The sequence below is a fragment of the Physeter macrocephalus genome, chromosome 20 (assembly GCF_002837175.3).
Source record: "Physeter macrocephalus isolate SW-GA chromosome 20, ASM283717v5, whole genome shotgun sequence".
In the NCBI taxonomy this organism is placed as follows: domain Eukaryota; kingdom Metazoa; phylum Chordata; class Mammalia; order Artiodactyla; family Physeteridae; genus Physeter; species Physeter macrocephalus.
Window position 1 is genome coordinate 19670038 of NC_041233.1, and position 18616 is coordinate 19688653.

Consider the following 18616-nt stretch of genomic DNA (forward strand, 5'->3'; position numbering starts at 1 on the left):
ATGCATATATGTGGAATCTAGAAAAATGGTATAGAGATGATCTCATTTGCAAAGCAGAAACAGAAACACAGACATAGAGAAAAAACATATGGATACCAAGGGGGAAAGGGGGGGTGGGAAGAATTGGGAGATTGGGATTGACATTTATACACTATTGATGCTATGTATAAAATAGGTAACTAATAAGCACATACTGTATAGCACAGGGAAGTCTACTTAATGCACCGTGGTGACTTAAATGGGAAGGAAATCCAAAAAAAGAGGGGACATATGTATATTTATAGCCGATTCATTTTGCTGTACAGTAGAAACTAGCATTGTAAAGCAACTATACTCCAATAAAAATTAATTAAAAAAATAAATTTGTTTAAAAAAATGGGCAGAAGGCCTGAATAGACATTTTTCCAAAGAAGACATACAGATGGCTAATAAGCATGTGGAAAGATGCTCAACATCACTAACTATTAAAGAAATGCAAATCAAAACCACAACGAGAATATGTATATGTATAGATGATGCACTTTGTGATACAGCAGAAACTAACACACCATCGTAAAACAATTATGCTCCAATAAAGATGTAAAAAAAAAAAAAAAACCACAATGAGATATCACTCTCACTTGTGAGAATGGCTATCATCAAAAAGTCTACAAATAACAATTGTTGACGAGTATGCAGAGAAAAGGGAACCCTTGTACACTGTTGATGGGAATGTAAATTTGTGCCACTAGTATCGAAAACAGTACAAAGGTTCCTAAAAAGACTAAAAATATAGCCCAGCAATTCCACTCCTGGGTATATATCTGGAAAAGATGAAAACACTAACTTGGAAAGATGCATGTAAACCAATGTTCACAGCAGCATTATTTACAATAGCCAAGCTATGGAAGCAACACAAGTGTCCATCAACAGACGAATGGATCAAGACGATGTGGTATATACATAAAGGAACATTATTCAGCCATAAAAAAGAATGAAATTCTGCCATTTGTAGCAATGTGGATGGACCTAGAGAATATTGTGCTTAGTGAATAAGTCAAATAGAGAAAGACACATACTGTAAAATATCATTTATATACGCAATCTAAAAATACAAACAAATGTATATAGCAAGATAGAAACATACTCACAGATATAGAAAACGAACTAGTAGTTACCTATAGGGTGAGGAAAGGGTGGAAGGTCGAATAGCGATATGGTATTGATACAAATTACTGTGTATAAAATAAATAAGCAACAAGGACATATAGGGAAATATAGTCATTATCTTGTAATAACTTTTAATGGAGTATAAACTATAAAAATACTGAATCACTATGCTATACACCTGAAACTAATATAATATTGTTAATCAACTATACTCCAATAAAAAAAAGGAACAAAACTATCCACATGTGTACATGACAAGAACATCTATATTGAAAATAAGGAATCTAAAAACAAGAACAAAAAACCCCACAAAACCTTGAACTAATAAGTGAGTTGAGCAAGGTTACAGGATGTAAGATAAATACATACAAACCTATTGTATCTTTACATACTAGTGGTGAATATGTGGAAATTGAAATTTAAAATACAATATCATTTACAGTACCTGAAAAAAAATGAAACAAGTATAAATCTAACAAAACATGTTCAGGACTTGTACAAAATGCTTACAAAAGAAATCAGAGAAGATCTAACAGAGACATACCATGTGTTCCTGGATTGGAAGGCCCAATATAGTAAAGATTCAAATTCTCCAAAACTGATACATGGTTCAGTATAATTCTTATCAAAATCACAGAGTTTTTGTAGATACAGATAAGATTATGCTAAAATTTACATGAAAAAACTAAGGAGCTAGAAAAACTAAAGCAACTTTGAAATAGGAGAATAGAGTAGGAAGAATAACTGTAAGCAATTTCAAGACTAACTATAAAACTATAGTAATCAATACTCTGTAGTATTAACCAAGGGATAGACAAATAGTTCAGTAGCATAGAATTGACAAAGATGCAGAAGTAACTGGATGGAAGAAGGTAATCCATTTCAACAAATAGTGCTAGAGTATTTGGATATCAACAGGCAAAAAACTAACCTTGAGAAAAATCTCATACCTCATAAAAAAAGTAACTCAAAATGGATCTAAATGTAAAATGTAAATTTAAAACATAAAATTATAAAACTTTTAAGAAAATCTTTGGTACCTAGAATTGGATGAGCAGTTCTTAGACACCAGAACTACAATACATAAAAGAAAAAAACTGATAAAATTGCCTTTATCAGCTACAGACGGCAAGAAAACATTTGCAACCCCGTATATGAAAAATTTCTCATATCTAGGATACATAAAGAACTCTCAAAAATAACAGTAAAATACAAACAATCCAACTTAAAAATAGGCAAAAAACCATGATGAACCATTTCACTGAATAGTATATGGAGGTAACAAATAAGCATATGAAAAGATGTTTGATATCTCTAGCCATTAGGGGAATACAAATTAAAACCATGATGTTCAATGAGTACACATCTGTTAGAACAACTAACATAAAAATATTAAATATATCAAATGCTGGTCAGGGTGCAGAATAACTACACCCTTCGTAGGTGAAAATGTAAAATAATACAGCCACTCTGGAAAATAGTTTGGGAGTTTCTTAAAAACTAAATATTCATTTACCATTATGACCCAGTAATCACACTTGGCGCTTATCTCAGAAAAGTGAAAACTTACACAAAATCCTGTACACAACTTCTCATAGAAGCTCTGTTTGTAATAGCCCAAAACTGGTTAACAACAAAAATGTCCTACAATAGCTGAATAGCAAAATAAACTGTGGTATACTCATACCATGGGTATAAGAATAAACTATCAATACATGCAACTTGGATGGATTTCTAGGGCATCATGATGAGTGAAAAAAGCTAGTCTCAAAAGATCACATACTGTATGATTCCATTTATAAAACATTTTAGAAAAGATAAAACGATAGAAATGGAGAAAAGATTAGTATTTGCAGGGGTTAGGGATAGTGGGATGCCGGGGGTTGTGGTGAGGGGTTGATACACTACAGTTACATAAGATACTACCAGTGTGGGAAACTGGGCAGAAGGGACACAGAAACTCTCTGGACTATCTTTGCAATTTCCTTTCAATTTATAATTATTGCCAAATAAAAGTTTTTTTAAAAAATATCTTCATTTCAAGTCTTTGGGAGGCATTCCTGGAACACTGTAATAACCCCAAGTTGATAGAAGATGGGTGGGTTTCCCCATACTGTCTAAACAGCTCAACATAAAAGTAACCATCAAGTAGATTCAGTTAGTTCTACCATACAAGCTTCTAGGTTTTATATAAAGGTCAGAAACAAGATAAAATGAGCAGCCAATTCTTCTAAAGGAGTTATAAAATTAGAAAGAGCTTCTGTTTTTACAAAAGACAACATGATTATCATAAATAGTGATTATCATATCTCTGCTATGCACCAAACCAAAGAATTATTTTTCTCTCCCCAGTTGTAAGCCAACTGCCATACTTACAGTACTGCCAACTTTATGGAGGTTTGCATATTTCTTTCTCTGAGCCCCTGCTACTATGCTTAAAATTGCCAAGAAGGAAGGGAGACTTAGTAACCACAAGAGCCTGAATAAACACTTGCCTGTGACAGTTCTCTAGCATAAATTATATAATCACTCAGTATTCAGTGATTCTGATTCAATGTCACTGAAGAGAGCAGGTGATCATCATGCACATTTTGGGAATATCAATTGTGGATCACCTGGAAAAGTTTCAAAGTCACTTCTTAAATGCAATTATATACATCATTATAGCAAAAATGCACCTAGCCACAAATAAGCCTTGTTAAAATGAAATTCTGCAAAAGGTCACTTACCTAGGTTTTTTTGTTTTGTTTTCACATTGGGCACTATAATCTTGACTTCTAACAGGTAAGTTTTATCCACTTCAGATCTGTTATGAGGATATCTTTGGTGGTTTTACTTTTTACACAGGACTTATTATTAAAGATTTGTGGAGATTAACTAAATCTATACTTTGTACTATATCAGTTTTTATCTTCCTCCTTACAAAGCTGTTGTTAAGAACCCTTGAGCACTATGGCTAAGGGGACAGTCTGACTCATCCTCTGTACCTTCTAGGCAGTTCCTCACATTTGGTGTTAGAGCAGTTTTGATTCTTTATGTTTTTCTCAAAATAAACTTTGCCAATCAAATTCTGTAGTATTCAGAGTATCATCTATTTCTGTGCAAGAAGACATTCCCAAACATAGCAGCTAAAAGCAACAACTTTTTATTCTCTCTCATGGTTCTGAGGTTTGACTGGGCTTGGCCAGGATTTCACACATCAGGTCTCAATGCAGCTGCAGTCAAGGTTCAGCTGCAGCTGCAGCCACAGGAAGGTCTGAATGGGCTAGACATCCAAGATGGCACAGTCACAGGACTGGCTGTTGATCTGGGAACTCAGCTGAGGCTCTCAACCAGATCGCCTACCTGGTTGTGACCTCTCCAGATGGGCTGGGCTTCCTATAGTATAGCAACTGCATTCTGAGAGGAAGTTTCCAAGATTGAGCATTCCAAGAGGCTTAGTTGGACTCTGAAAGGCAAAGCTTTTTGTGACATAGCCTCAGAAGTTCCAGAACATTACTTATGTCACATTTAATTGGTCATGTCATTAAGGTAAGCCTGGTTTCAAGAAGGGTATTAAACTCCAACTAATGATGGAGGAAAGACAAAGTCATACCAAAGAATATGCAAAATGGGAGATACTATTGTGTCCATTTTGGGAAAATATAATCTACCACATATGGAAAGTTCTGTTTTCCTCCAATATGCTACTATAAAATGCCAGTTGCCTACTTTACTGGTTAACACAGAAATGACAGCATGGTGCGGTAGCTCTTAGTCTCCCTAAGTGTTCTCTGTCTTTTTTCTTCTGTTACCTTTCCTAATAGTAGTAGAATTATTAAAGCTGCAGAAACATGGAGGTGGTTAAGTATCAGAAACTGTAGTGGAGAAGACTTTTCTGTATAGAGCTGTTCTGTCCAATATCACAGTCACATATGGCTATTGAACACTTAAAGTGTGGCTAATCCAGATGTACTATAAATATAAAATACATATCAGATTTCAAGGATTTAGTACTAAAAAGGAATGTAAACTATCTCACTGATAATGTTTATGTTGATATGTTGAAACGATATTTGGCATATACTGAACTAAAAATACATTATTCAAATTAATTTCACCTGTTTCTTTTACTTACGTGGCTACTAGAAAGTTTTTAATTATATTGGATTCACATATTATTCTAGTTTGCATAATATTTCCATTGAAAGCACTAGCTCAGAAAATAAACTAAATCATATTTTCCATTGTGTAGCACCACAGCAGTTCACGGTGTTTACACCATTAAATGATTTTCAGGCATTTTAATTACTTCATGCTAAATCCTATGTGAGATACACAAGCACATTCAAAATCAGTGTTTTGGTATTTCTATGAAACTGATTTCCTTTCCTGAGATTTATACACAGTTCATATTTAATATACCTATATGTTTAGTATATAATGGCAGCAATTCGTTTCACATAAGATTTCAAAGTTGCTCACATAGTATCTCTATAAGACCCCTGATTAAGATCAAGTATTAATTTTCTATTGCTGCTGTAACAAATTACCTCAAATTTAGTGACTTAACACCAACTTATTACCTTACAGTTATATAAGTCAGAAGTATAAAACTGGACTAAAATCAAGGTGTCAGCAAGGCCATGCTCCTTTCAGGAGGCTCTAGTGGAGAATCTGCTTACTTGACCATTTGGGTTATTGGAAGATGCAGTTCCTTGCAATTCTAGGACTGGATCCCAGTTTTTTGCTAGATGTCAGCTGAGGGCCATTTCCAGGTTTAGAAGCCACCCTTGGCTCATGTCCCCCTTCCTCCAACTTTAAAGCCAGTGTTGGGCTGCACCCCACAGGCCTACAAGCCCTGTGCTTGCCCAGCTTCAAGACAGAAGAAAGAGCCAGGAGTCAGCAACAGAGTCATCAATAGTTTAATGGATGGGGGAGCTTACCCATCTGAAACAAGGTCCTGGAGCGACACCCCACTGTGTGCAGCGCAGGACATGGCAGCAGTCTTCACTCCCGGGGGAAGGATAGGGAAATTGATGTCAGAGGGGCTCATTACCAGCAGAGGGGCACATGCCTCACTGCCCCTTTGATAAGAACAATCACTAGCTGGGGCCTGGAAGTATGTTAAACTAGAGTTTATTTCACCTGGAAGGTCAGTCATGTGGGTAAGATACAGGTGAAGCAGGCACTGGTCAGGCAGGGGATGTACAGAGAGCAAGAGAACAGCCATCTTGAGTGGCCTGGCCATACACTCCGCCCTTACATACCCTGCACGACCCTTACAATCTTGGTTGGCTCCTCTTCCACAATATCCCTGGGATCAGGTATGTAGAGGGACACTGCAACCATATACCACAAATACAATACAGACAGGCCATCCCTGATTTTCACAAACCCAGAGCCACTCCCAAGGAGGGGCAGGCCCTGGCCTAGTCATGACTCAGAAGTCACAGTATAGGTCTGCCACCCCATGTTATGTTGAGTGACATTAGGGGGGAACCCATTAGGTCTTTCCAAACAAAAAAGTTAGTCCCATTAGTTGGACTTGTGTGTCCAGAAGCCAGCCTATTCCCCTCCACACAGCATAGCCCAGGGGGCTCAAGGCCAGGCAGTTGTACAGTACCATTTACCAATGGGGGGTCCTTCTGACATATTAGCATATGGGACTGGAAGATGGTGACTCCTTTCCCCCCATTGTCAGTAGTCCCCGCCTAGTCACATTAGCCGGGTTGATTTCTCATGGAAGTTCAGAGGAGGTGAGCACAGCATCTCGCTGTAGACCCAGCAATTAGACTCTTTTCACAGTGAGGTCAGTGTTGCAGCTCATTCCTCAAATAGATTTCCTCCCTCATAGGGAGGAAATGCAAGACAACTAACAGGCACTACACAGGGGAGATCATGACAGTTAAGCAAAATACAAGTGGTAACCGCATTCAGAGATAACACCACACCTGCCTGTGGTTTCTGTCCTGGTCTGCAGCGCAGTTTCAGAAAACTCAAGTTTTCTGTAATACAAGAACATGTCCAAAATCACATATACAATGGCCACCTAGTTTTACCTTGGATGTCCGAACTACAGCTACTCCATTTTGACTTTCAAATGCATTCCCTTCCTTAATGGCCAAAGCATATGTACAATGCATTTCTGAAAGGCCACAAAACAGGCTGCTCTGGTCAGTAAAGTTTAAGTTAAACCATGTATAAGCCAGAATGACTTCCCCATACCTCAGTATATGTAGATTTTTCCATCATTTCCCCTTTTGACTGCAAATTGTTCAATAGAAAAGCACTGATGATCAAAATATCCATCCATCAATTCTGCGGTGCTGGCTCCTACCCCAGGTTCAGATCATGTCCCTCAGGGCTAGGCCTCCTTTATATTTGCCTAGTCATTCACATTGGGGGAAAACCACTCAGATCTTGTGAATATGCTGAGAGGTATATTAATGGGGAAACACTTTATAGGCTATACATTTTATCACTTATACCCAATTGTCATACAAGCACAGTACATGTGCTTTTAGCAGCAGACTTAAAGCAAGCAGTGTGACATTTCATGAGTCATAATACTGTGACCATTTCACCAGATAATTTTCTTTCTATCCAGAATATGAGGGCAAAAGTATGACTAACACAGTAACTTTCATAAATACAGACCTCAATTAATAGAACTAGAATTTAACATCCACTGAAACATAATATTGTTCTCTCTAAAATTACCCTCATCTCCACCAAACAAGTCAAATCAAGACTAATTTGTTTGCAAAACAAGTCTGGTCAATTGACCATATAGGCTCCTCCAAATTGACCATGGTGGAACTCCTCAGGAGTGTCAGACTGAATTCTCAAAAGGCCTCTCAAGGATGGGAAAGCCATGCCAAAGGCCTGCTATCAGGCTCCACCCCAGTGGATTTCTCTCTCCTAGAGGTCCCCAAAATATCAAGATTCCTGCACATGACAGCACACAGTCTTTCCCATACACCTGCTAAGCCTGCTCAGAGCCCAAGAGTCTCCAATTTCTGGAGGAACCAGGAAGAGAGAAAAGAAAAAAATGCTTCAATTCTACCCACAGGTGTAGTTTACCCAAATTGCTGTGTGTCGTAACTAACTTGCTTCCCTCTACCTGGAAAACACAGATCAAAACCAGTGACATTCCAGACAAACCCCATAAACATTATAACCATATCCACCAGTTCACTCCGTAACCAATCCTTTTGTTAACTTTTTATGACGCCATCAGGTTTTCCATCAGGATTCTTTAATTTCTTACCAGTTCAGTGGTATGATCAGAAATATATCAGAGACTTATACTTCTCAAAAAGTCCTATGAATCTTCTTGAAGATGAAGCACTTTTGCAAAAGCATCAGAATAAAACAATAACTGTCTATAAATGACAAAAACTTTAAAAGGCACAGTTAAACACCTGATCACAATGTAATCAATAAAGAAACTTGGTTACAAGAATTATGACTGATTATAATCTTAACCCTTGAAAACCTTAATCTCTGGCGAAAACCTTAATCTCTGGCAAAAACCAAGAAGCAAGTAATTGTGCATTTCCTGATTGGAAAACAATGCTTTAGCCTTCCTCTCTTAAGCAGGTAGAGGTAGATAAACTTAGACCCTCCCAGCAATTAATGTTCCAATATTTTATCCTATTTGAAACGACACATGAATTCTCTTCTTTCAACTTTAGTTTCAAGTTACCAAAATATGGAGGGACTACTTTAGATAGACTTTCCCAAAATATAATTATTTCTATAGAGTTTACCTAAAAGCTCTTTTTTCTCCTATACTTCTAGAGATCACGGAAGATTAAAGTCCAGAGACGCCAGGTAGATCATTTACATCTCAAAAGCACAATTCCTTTAGAAAGCTAGCTTAACCAATTACAGAAGGCTCATTTTGATACAACAGCACAGCTGTTAGAGGCCACTGTTCTCCAGATCTCTTGGCAGCCCCATTAATCAAGGACAGCCACCACAAGGCCCCCCATTAGATAGCCACCCCAGATTTCCCTGCAACTTTCAGGATTACCCCTGCAATTTTGGAGCCCCACATGTTAGTGGCCAGCCACGCCGAGATTACACTTGCAACTTTCGGGCCCCACATGTTAGTGGAGGCCCCTGTAACTTTCCATTCCCCGTCCTGTATTTCCCCACATCTCGGTGCTCACAGGAGTTTCCTCAGTCTCCTATCTGACTCTGCCAATTGTTGGGCTGCACCCCACAGGCCTAAAAGCCCTGTACTTGCCCAGCTTCAAGACCAAAGAAAGAGCTTCGAGTCAGCAACAGAGACATCAATAGTTTAATGGATAGGGGAGCTTACCTGTCTGAAGCAAGGTCCTGGAGCGACACCCCACCATGTGCAGCAGACGGCCAGCAAGACATGGCGTCCGTCTTCACTGCGGGAGGGTGGGGGAAGAGCAGATTGCCAGTTATAGGGGAATTGACGTCAGGTGGGCTCATTAATTACCAGGGAAAGCAGCAGAGAGGCACACCCCTCACCACCACTTTGATAAGAACAATCACTAGCTGGGGCCTGGAATAAGTATGTAGGAAGGTCAGTCAGGTGGGTAAGATATAGGTGAAGCAGGCACTGGTTCTTACGAAAGGGATGTACAGAAAGCAAGAGAACAGCCATCTTGAGTGGCCTCACCACACAGCCAGCAATGGCAAACTGACTCTCATGCTTTGAATCTCTCCTTTTTCCATCACATCTTTCTCTGATCCAGCCAAGGAAGGTTCTCTGGTTTTAAAAACTTAATTGATTAGATTGAGCCCACACATTTAATCCAGGAAAATCACTCCATCACAAATCCCTTGTACCATGTAAAGTATGCATGAGTTCCAAGGATGAGCACAGACGTCCACTGGGGGCCATTATTCTGCCTACCATAGATAGAAAACAACTTTTTACAGGGAGATAAAAATCCCTACAGAGAAACCCTTGCCATTTGTAAATGAAAGAAAAGTATTTTGCAAATGAGGTACCATGCCCTCACAGTGAATCATATTCATAATCTAAATCCACTAGAACAACTAGAGATTTACTTCAAGTTTATAGGAATATCAAACTAAAATACTTAAAAGCTACTCTGGGACATAAAAGCAAACAATTCTTGGAGTAATAAAGTTTTGTCAGTCAACAACCTTAGTTGAGTTTCTCAGATACAAACTGTGATAGTTATCTCTAAGGAAAACATTAAGGCAAATCTAGTTTCAATTTATCTCCCAGAAGAAAACAAGCAAAGTCATGTCAAAATTCAATAAACTCTTTCATTATGGTTACAAGACTTTAAAACATATTAAAATTTCTGATTTTAAAAAAAGGACCCAAATAGGGTGGGGCAATTTGTAGATCACTAACAGTCTTCTCCAATTAATTATTAAGTGTAGTCAATAGCCAGGCAAATCAACAACACAAGTTGCTCATCTGTGTCTGACCCTGCTAAACCTACTTTAGTACAGAAATAAAGCTACAAGCTGGCCTTTGATTCTAAACTTATAATGGTATGATAACTTTTTATTCAGAGCCTGCCTACAAATTCATTAAGAAATATTGAATATGTTTCAGTAATAAAAGGTTCTAGTACAAACTCCAATGTGGCAGGGTATGGCAGGGCACAGAGGGTGGGGTGGGAATCCAAGCAATTCTCAGAACACCAGCTGGCTGTCCTACAATTCAACTCAGTTCTGACACTATCTACCTCGAGATAGCACCAGATTCCACAGGTAAGCGTTCAGTCCTACAAAACTGCCTCCCCCACGTCACCCCACTTCAAATGCCAGTCACAACTTCAGATTGTTACCTATACTTCTGATGGCTATAAATCACAGGTTCCCACTACCCCCTCCTCAGGTTCAATTAATTTGCTAGAGCCACTCACAGACTCAGAGAAACTATTACTTACTAGATTACCAGTTTATTATAAAGGGCTGTAACTCAAGAACAGCCATACGGAAAAGATGCACAGGGCAAGGCATGTGGGAAGAGCTTCCATGACCCTCCAGGGGCGCCACTATTCCTGACTCCCCACATCCTCATCAATCCAGAAGCTCTCTGAACCCTGTCCTTTTAGGTTTTTATGGAGGCTTCATTACATAGGCATCACCGAATAAATCATTGACCACTGGTGATTGAACTCAACCTCCAGCGCTTCTCCCTTTCCTGGGGTTCTGCAAGGTGGGACTGAAAGTTCCAATCCTCTAATTATATGGTTGGTTCTCCTGGCAACTAGGCTCCATCCTTAGGTCCAAACGTTACCTCAAACATAACAAAAGACATCTTTACTACTCTCATCACTTAGAAAATTCCAAGGGTGTTAGAAGCTCTGTGCCAGAAACAGGACAAAGACCAAATATATATTTCTTATTATAAATCACAATATCACAAATGGAAATTGATTTATAAAGAAAAACCTGATAAAGTGATATTATCAGTGACTCAATTGATTTGCATTAAAGAAAGACAGGTTTAAATTGAAAATTGGCCTGTTTCGAAAGCAAAGAAATATCAAATAATTGAAAGAAACCTATTTGTAAATTAGTGGTTAGTACTTAGTCTCATATCCCACTTTTCCTTCTTTCCTCTTCATTTCATTCAAACTGAACTGTTTATATTCCCCACACCAAATGCACTATGCTGATTCCTGCTTCTGTGTCTTTGCACAGGCTGTTACCCGCTTCTGGAATTCCCACCTTCCCATGCTTCAAAAGCCAGCATAAGAGCTTTCTCCTCTGTGATACCTGTCCTGTTCAACCCCAAGGTAGTTAACCACTTCCTATTTGGCCCTATTATTTTACTTAGCACTGACCACCATTACAGCTCTTATTGTGCTCTATATCACTTATTTATTTCTCTGATTCCCCTTGACAACTAAGACTGAGATTGTTCAGACTCTGAAATCACCAGTTCTTAGCACAGTGTCTCTAGAAAAACTATGTGACTAGAAATTGCAACAACACTAATACAATTTTAACTCAAACTTCATATTTTAACTCTATTTAATGGTCAATACAAAATCTGTCAACAAATATGTTAAATTCCTCTTAAAATCCTTCATAAGTATTATCCTACCTATAATTTATATACAGTCATGCAGTTTCTAGGTGACCATATATCTCAGTCTGCTTGGAACAGTCCTGACTTATGCCTTTTGTATATCAATTAAGGTCTGTTCATTATTTTATCTCACCTCCATCTCTCAAAAGTATCCTGATTTGAATGACAAATTATATGATTACCCTAATAATTTTCTGAACATTATCAATAGCAAATTAAATACTACAGAAGGTCAAATATACTGCCCATAGTAGCTAGCACAGGATAAAATCCCATCGTTCAAGGCCTACCAAAAAAAAACTTTTTATTTTTTCAATTAACTGTTAGAGTGGATTCTGCGGTGCTTCACTCAGATCCCATTTTCAGCTGGAAACATCAGCTTCTGATGGCTCACAACTCTGTCCCTCTCCAGGAACTGGCTCTCAGCTGCAGGGAACTGCCTCATCCAAGGTTACACTGCTCCCACAGGTAACGACTAACAGCTGTAAGGATAAAAAGATGCTTCCCTGTCTCAGTTTGGGACAGCTGAAGTGCCAGCCCAGCTCCAGGGCTACCCGTGGGATGGCTGAGACTTCTGTTGCAAGTCACCTTCTCCGTCCGCCCAATCCTGCCTTCCTCACTTCCTTACATGTGTCACTCCCAAGAGAAAACTCCAATAAACCTTCATGCTAACCTTTATCTCCAGAGTACCGGATCTAAGATAGCAATCTTCCTCTTCACTGTAATATCATCTCCTAGCTATGAACTAACTATAGGAGGCTCAGGACCCTTATTTTTTGTCCAAGTTTGAACTAACACTGTATGCCAGGACTCTTGCTTCCTACTTTATTCTTGTCATTTCTATCATTTAACCAATTTCTCTTTTTATGTAACAACTCTGAGTAAAGTCCAATGTTTAAAAAAAAAAACATAGCAGAAACTTTTGAGAACTATATGAGCAGTGCCTGAACTCTGGGGGGTAAAGGAATCCATTTCTTGGGAAAGGGCCAGTTGAAACAAGCCACAGGTGAATGACTAACGTGCCCCACAAATATTAGAAATCATGACTGTCTCTGCTGGAAGGCAAAAGATGCAAACAAAAGACTCTCAGCCTTCAGGCTCTCTGGCCTAGAGGATATAACCTTTAGGGACTTTCACCTGTTACTGTTCTCTGCATAGACTCTGTCTTGCCACTTTAGGATATCCTCTATTAATTTCTAGTTATTTTTATTTTACACAAATTACCTTTTTCTCCTCCTGTGTTCTGGTTCTATCCAGCTAGTCCCCCCTCCCCTTTTTAAAAATAAGTATAGCTGCCTACATTTGTTATTTTAGCTTTTCTTATGAATTCAGTAATTATGTAATCATGTAGCCTGCATCTCTGTAGGGCTCTCTCAATTAACTTTTACTTTTAAGAGAAATTAGAACATTAGATCACAAATAAGAGATCCGTGAAAAGGTTCATTCCCTCAAAAGAGGAATCTAGATGCCTCCTTTTCCCCGGTGAGCACTGCATAAGCTCCTTTTAAATCCCAAAGCGATCATTACTAGCAAGATTTAGCTTGTTAAGAAAGACTCAGAGTAATTATTTAATAATCAGTCCTCCAATGAACTCAGGAACCTTTAGGAGAGGAGTAAGATTAGACCCCAAAGCAGCTGAAACAATAGTATTTTACCACCTTATTTCCAAAACAATTCATAGACTAGATACCTGCCCACTATCTAGTCCTTAAAACAGGCACAGAAAAGAAAGCAAGGAAGAAAGAAACAATTTTTGCCCATTTAACCAGACCCCCTGCCATTTATTATTTCTCTCAGCTCCCTAATTGTTGAATTCTTGGTTCCTATGTCCCAGCTTCAAAATCTGTCTCTAGTCTCCTTGATTTTGATAATTCCTTTATGTGTTCTTAGATTTCAATCTCATGTTCTTTTTTAAAAAAATTTTTACTGGAGTAGAGTTGATTTACAATGTTGTGTTTGTTTCAGGTGTACAGCTAAGTGACTCAGTTATACATATACATATATCCATTCTTTTTTAGATTCTTGATATCATGTTCTAATCTGAGTTTGGTTCATCTCTCTGATTTTGGCATATCTAATATTGTACAAACCTGTACTGGATACTATTTACTTATCTTCCTTCTCTTCTTCATTAACTGAGGCTGTAAAATTCAGATCTATAAACTAAAACACATGGTCTCCAACATAATCACTCAAAAATCAGCCACCACTATGGTGTAATTGACAAATTTAAGAATATAAAAATGTAAAGCATCTAATACAGTGTACCTGATCCAATAATGGATCAGTTCTAATATGCAGTCCACGAAGGAAGGAAGGAACAAATGAATGAACAAAGAAACGGAGAAAAGGAAATAGATTTGGAAGCTGCCTGTACATTTTTAGAATTTTAATTCTAACCTGTCTGTAGTATTTGAATAGTCATTTGCATATAGATCATCCTAATTGCTTCAGCCCAACATCATGAGAAATAAGGCTGAAATTAATTTCAAAATGGATTTTCAAGAGAGAGGTGGAGGCCTTATATGCAAGAAAAACCCCATAACATCTCTTTGTTGTCTTCATTGAATCTTTATAATTCCCCAAGACTGGGAACACATTAAACCCAAGACATACAAATGAAATTGGTCTCTGAATGACAAAAGTCAATCGATTTGCTTTTTATTCACTCAACAAATATATAATGAGAACCAACAATATGCTTTCACATAAAACACCAAAAGAAAATATTGGGCAAGTGAGGTCTACAAATGCAAATTGGTCCTTTCATGCAGCCCAGGCCTGACTCATTTACTCTAGCAATGCCATCTCTCCTTCAGCCCTCTAACATCCCCCTATAGTAAAATACCAACCTGAGTGTTATCTTCAGTAATAATTCTACATCACCCGAAGATCCTCTCTCTTCAACAACACATCCAAAGTTAACATAGACATGATTTCGACCCACCCCCAGAAAAAATTCATGTCTGCTGATTCTTAGTACTAAAGCGTGATGGCCACCCATCTCCAACTCTATTTTCACCAATTATAGAGAAACCACCATTTAAAAATAATTGATTTCCCTCTAAGATCCTTCCTTCTTCAGAGAGCCTCCTTGTTCCACCCCATCTACATGAAGAATTTCTTAACTATATCGTACATCAGAGAAGATGGACTAGACCTAACCAATCCTGGAGGCATAACAAAATCAGCAGAAATATCTTAGAAAAATATACTTCTAAGTTTTAAAAGACAAAAGTTAAACTTTCTCTGATTCTGAATGTTCCCTGGAGTATATTTTTTCAATGAATAAAAATCTTGTTTCAAACCATAGTGAGAGGTAGATCCAAATGAAGAGACTGTGATGAGAAAATTTTGTTGCTGAATATTCACATCGATTTTTAGAAGAGACCTATACTTTGCAAAATAAGACCTTTTATTACAACAGGCAGTTTATTATATAAATTTAGTAGATGCTTGAAACCCATTCCATTTAATATCGGAGAAGCTTTTTCTCCATTACTTGCTATATACAGTATGTAATAATTTTATTCATTCTTTCATTCAAAACTACAATTTAGCCTTTTCTAAAATGCCAGGCATTGTGCCTAGGACTGAAGATAAAACATTAAATAAAACAGACGTGATCTGCCGGCACAGAACATAAAGTGAGTAAAGGATACTAACTACAACGGATTTGAAACGTAAAGATTGATAATGATTCCACAGAAGAGACTAGGAAAGACTAGTACTAGGTATATGGCCATGAGCCTCCCAAAGATGCCCATATCCAAATTCCCAGAACCTGTGACTATTACATTACATAGCAAAAGGAACTTTGCACAAGTAATTAAGGTGGGATGATTATCCTGAATAATATTGGTGGGCCCTATCTAATCACATGAGTCCTAAAAGTGGAAAACTTTTCCTGACTGTGGTCAGAGAAAGAGATGTGAGGACAGAAGCAAGGTTAGAACGATGTGACACTGCTGTCTTTGAAGATGGAGGAAGAAGGCATTGAGCCAAGGAATGTGGGTGTCCTCCAGAAACTGGAAAAGGCAAAGAAATGGATTCCTCCCTACAGTCCCCAGAAAAGAATGCAGCCCTACTGACACTTTCATTTCCAACCCATTGAGACCTGTGTCAGACTCCTGACTTACACAGCTGTAAAATAATTATTGTGTTTTTTTTAAACCACTAAGTTTGTGATAATTTGTTACAGGAGCAATAAAAAACATATATATACATACATATATTTAAACTAATATATATGTATATTTAGAATGAAAATATTAGAGCAAACATATATGATCATATGGTTAGGTGGTTGTCTGTTTTATTTGTTATAGACCCATCTGGACTCACATCCTGCTAATTTCTTACTAACGTGACAAGACATTGAACTTATTGAACCTAGAACTTCAGTCAAAAAATGACAGAGACTTGCTGATCTGTTTAAGGAAGTCAAGTTATTTCGACTCAAACTGGTCATGTGAACTGAGCCTGAGAAAAACATAAACTGCATTTATTCCCCACTACTAAACTGCTCTGGACTCAATAAACTTGCAAAATTTGAAGCCTTGAAGTCACATTCACATAAAAGATCCACAGATCCTGATGAGAGTTAATTTTGCTTTAACTTCTCCTGGTTATCTTTACTGCATCTGAATTATCTTTAAGCATTTACTTGATCAACATAGGTCAATAACAAAAGCTCCAAAGTAATCTGAAAAGCAAATTAGGCCCACCAAATGAGACACAACATTCCTTAAACTAGGAAGTTGAGGACTTAAGTATGAGAGTTGTCCTAAAATTTTTGAGCAAAGTGAGACAGGTTTGAGTTCAGCTAGTTTCAGGAAAGTACATTCCCTTCCGTTAAAGCTGAAGAAACAGTTATAGAGAAGCATTACTGGTGATAGAAACCTAGAGTAAAAATAAACCTGGAAATGTGTTCTGGTAATACACCCACCCCACAGTTTTTCCAGATTGGTTCCTGCTTTTTAATTCCAATATTCATTGGCTTGGTCAGATAGTCACATTAGGCCTAAAATTCTGCACTTTTATATAAAAAGGAACTATTACATTGCTTTTCGAGTGCTTTTTCATAATGATATAAATGCATACTTTTGTTTATTAATAGGTTGTACTTATCAATAAAATGTTAAAAGATAAATGGGTTTCTGATCCTGTGAACCACCGCTGTATAACTTAACTCCTCCTGCTCTCATCTCTACACCAACATGAGGTCAGGTCACCAGACATTACTCACACGCACAGTAAGTCTTTCATTCCCTGAAGAAAAATGCCTTCCTCAACAAGCACTTAACATTATGCCCTGGGAAAAAGAAATATATAAATATTCTTAGATCATCCACAGAACAAGTTTTCTCACCTCTGTGCTCTTTCTTTCTTGTATTCCTGTTCTCACTATTAACCCTCCTTACATTTTCTCCACAGTTATCATATAAATATAATAAATAATTACAAATTAATTGCTTCAGGCACATTGCCATTTTAATTTTAAAAACTGAGAAGAAGCAAGTGCTAATTCAATTTACCTGTATCCAAATAGTAATTACTGAGCACCTGCTACCTAAAAGGCTCAATGGCAGGGCCAGGGACACAGCCCTCACTCTCCTAGAGCTTCTGACCAGTGGAGAAGGCAGATAAGTAACACAGGAATTCCAACAGGAATGAGAGTTATAAAGGGGAAAGTGCCATGAGGGAAAGATATTTCAGGGGATGTTTATACTCCTTTGCCGGAAGGAGAAAAGAGGAAACATATGGGAGACAGGAAGGAAGAAGAAAGTCTCCATCAGGCATGAAGAGTAGTGCAACCTAATCAATTAAATAAGTGAGAAATATTTGAATTCCTACAATTAATTCTGCCCTTAAAAAATTAAAATTAAAATAATTATCTGGACAAGCTAAAAAAAAGCTACTTACCTTTGATCTCAATTATTTGGATATTATAGATGCAAGAGTCTCTTTCCACTTCACTCTTCTAACACAGAACTTACCTTTTTTAAACCAAAATATCTAACAGAAGGATATTAGTAACATAAATAAGTTTTGTATACTTGACAAATGGGCCTTGAAACTGAGCATCAGATTAAAACCTCATTAAGAAAAAAAGCAGTAAATGTATAAAAGTACATACATATTTTCAGTGCCTTACTTAGCATATTTGATACCTAGATACTTTTAAATGCCCCCATCCTCTATATGACAAAATTACTTTTCAGTGATAATCATTATTTTCCTGATTTGTTCTTTAAAGCAATTGACAATTTTCAGAAGGAAAACAAATTTCAAAGTTATTATTCAAAGTGAATGAAATATTTCATGTATGAAATTCACATTTACCTAACAAAAATATTACCCCCTGCAATTCACACTGTTTCAGTGTTATAATTTTAAAATTTAAATTAAAATTCCAAG

General features: G+C 37.5%; 1 protein-coding gene across 10 annotated transcripts in view; it reads right to left on the minus strand.

Annotated features, from left to right (window-relative positions):
- The window catches only part of CTNNA3 (catenin alpha 3), a 1750900-nt gene that overhangs the window by 1211894 nt on the left and 520390 nt on the right, over positions 1-18616 (minus strand). The window contains exon 1 of one of the 10 annotated variants that reach the window (XM_055081013.1): positions 9461-9479. The exons of the other annotated variants lie outside the window; for them this stretch is intronic. The gene's annotated coding sequence lies outside the window, so the exon portion shown is untranslated. Of the gene's footprint in view, positions 1-9460; positions 9480-18616 lie in introns of those variants that run through there. 10 annotated transcript variants of the gene reach the window in all.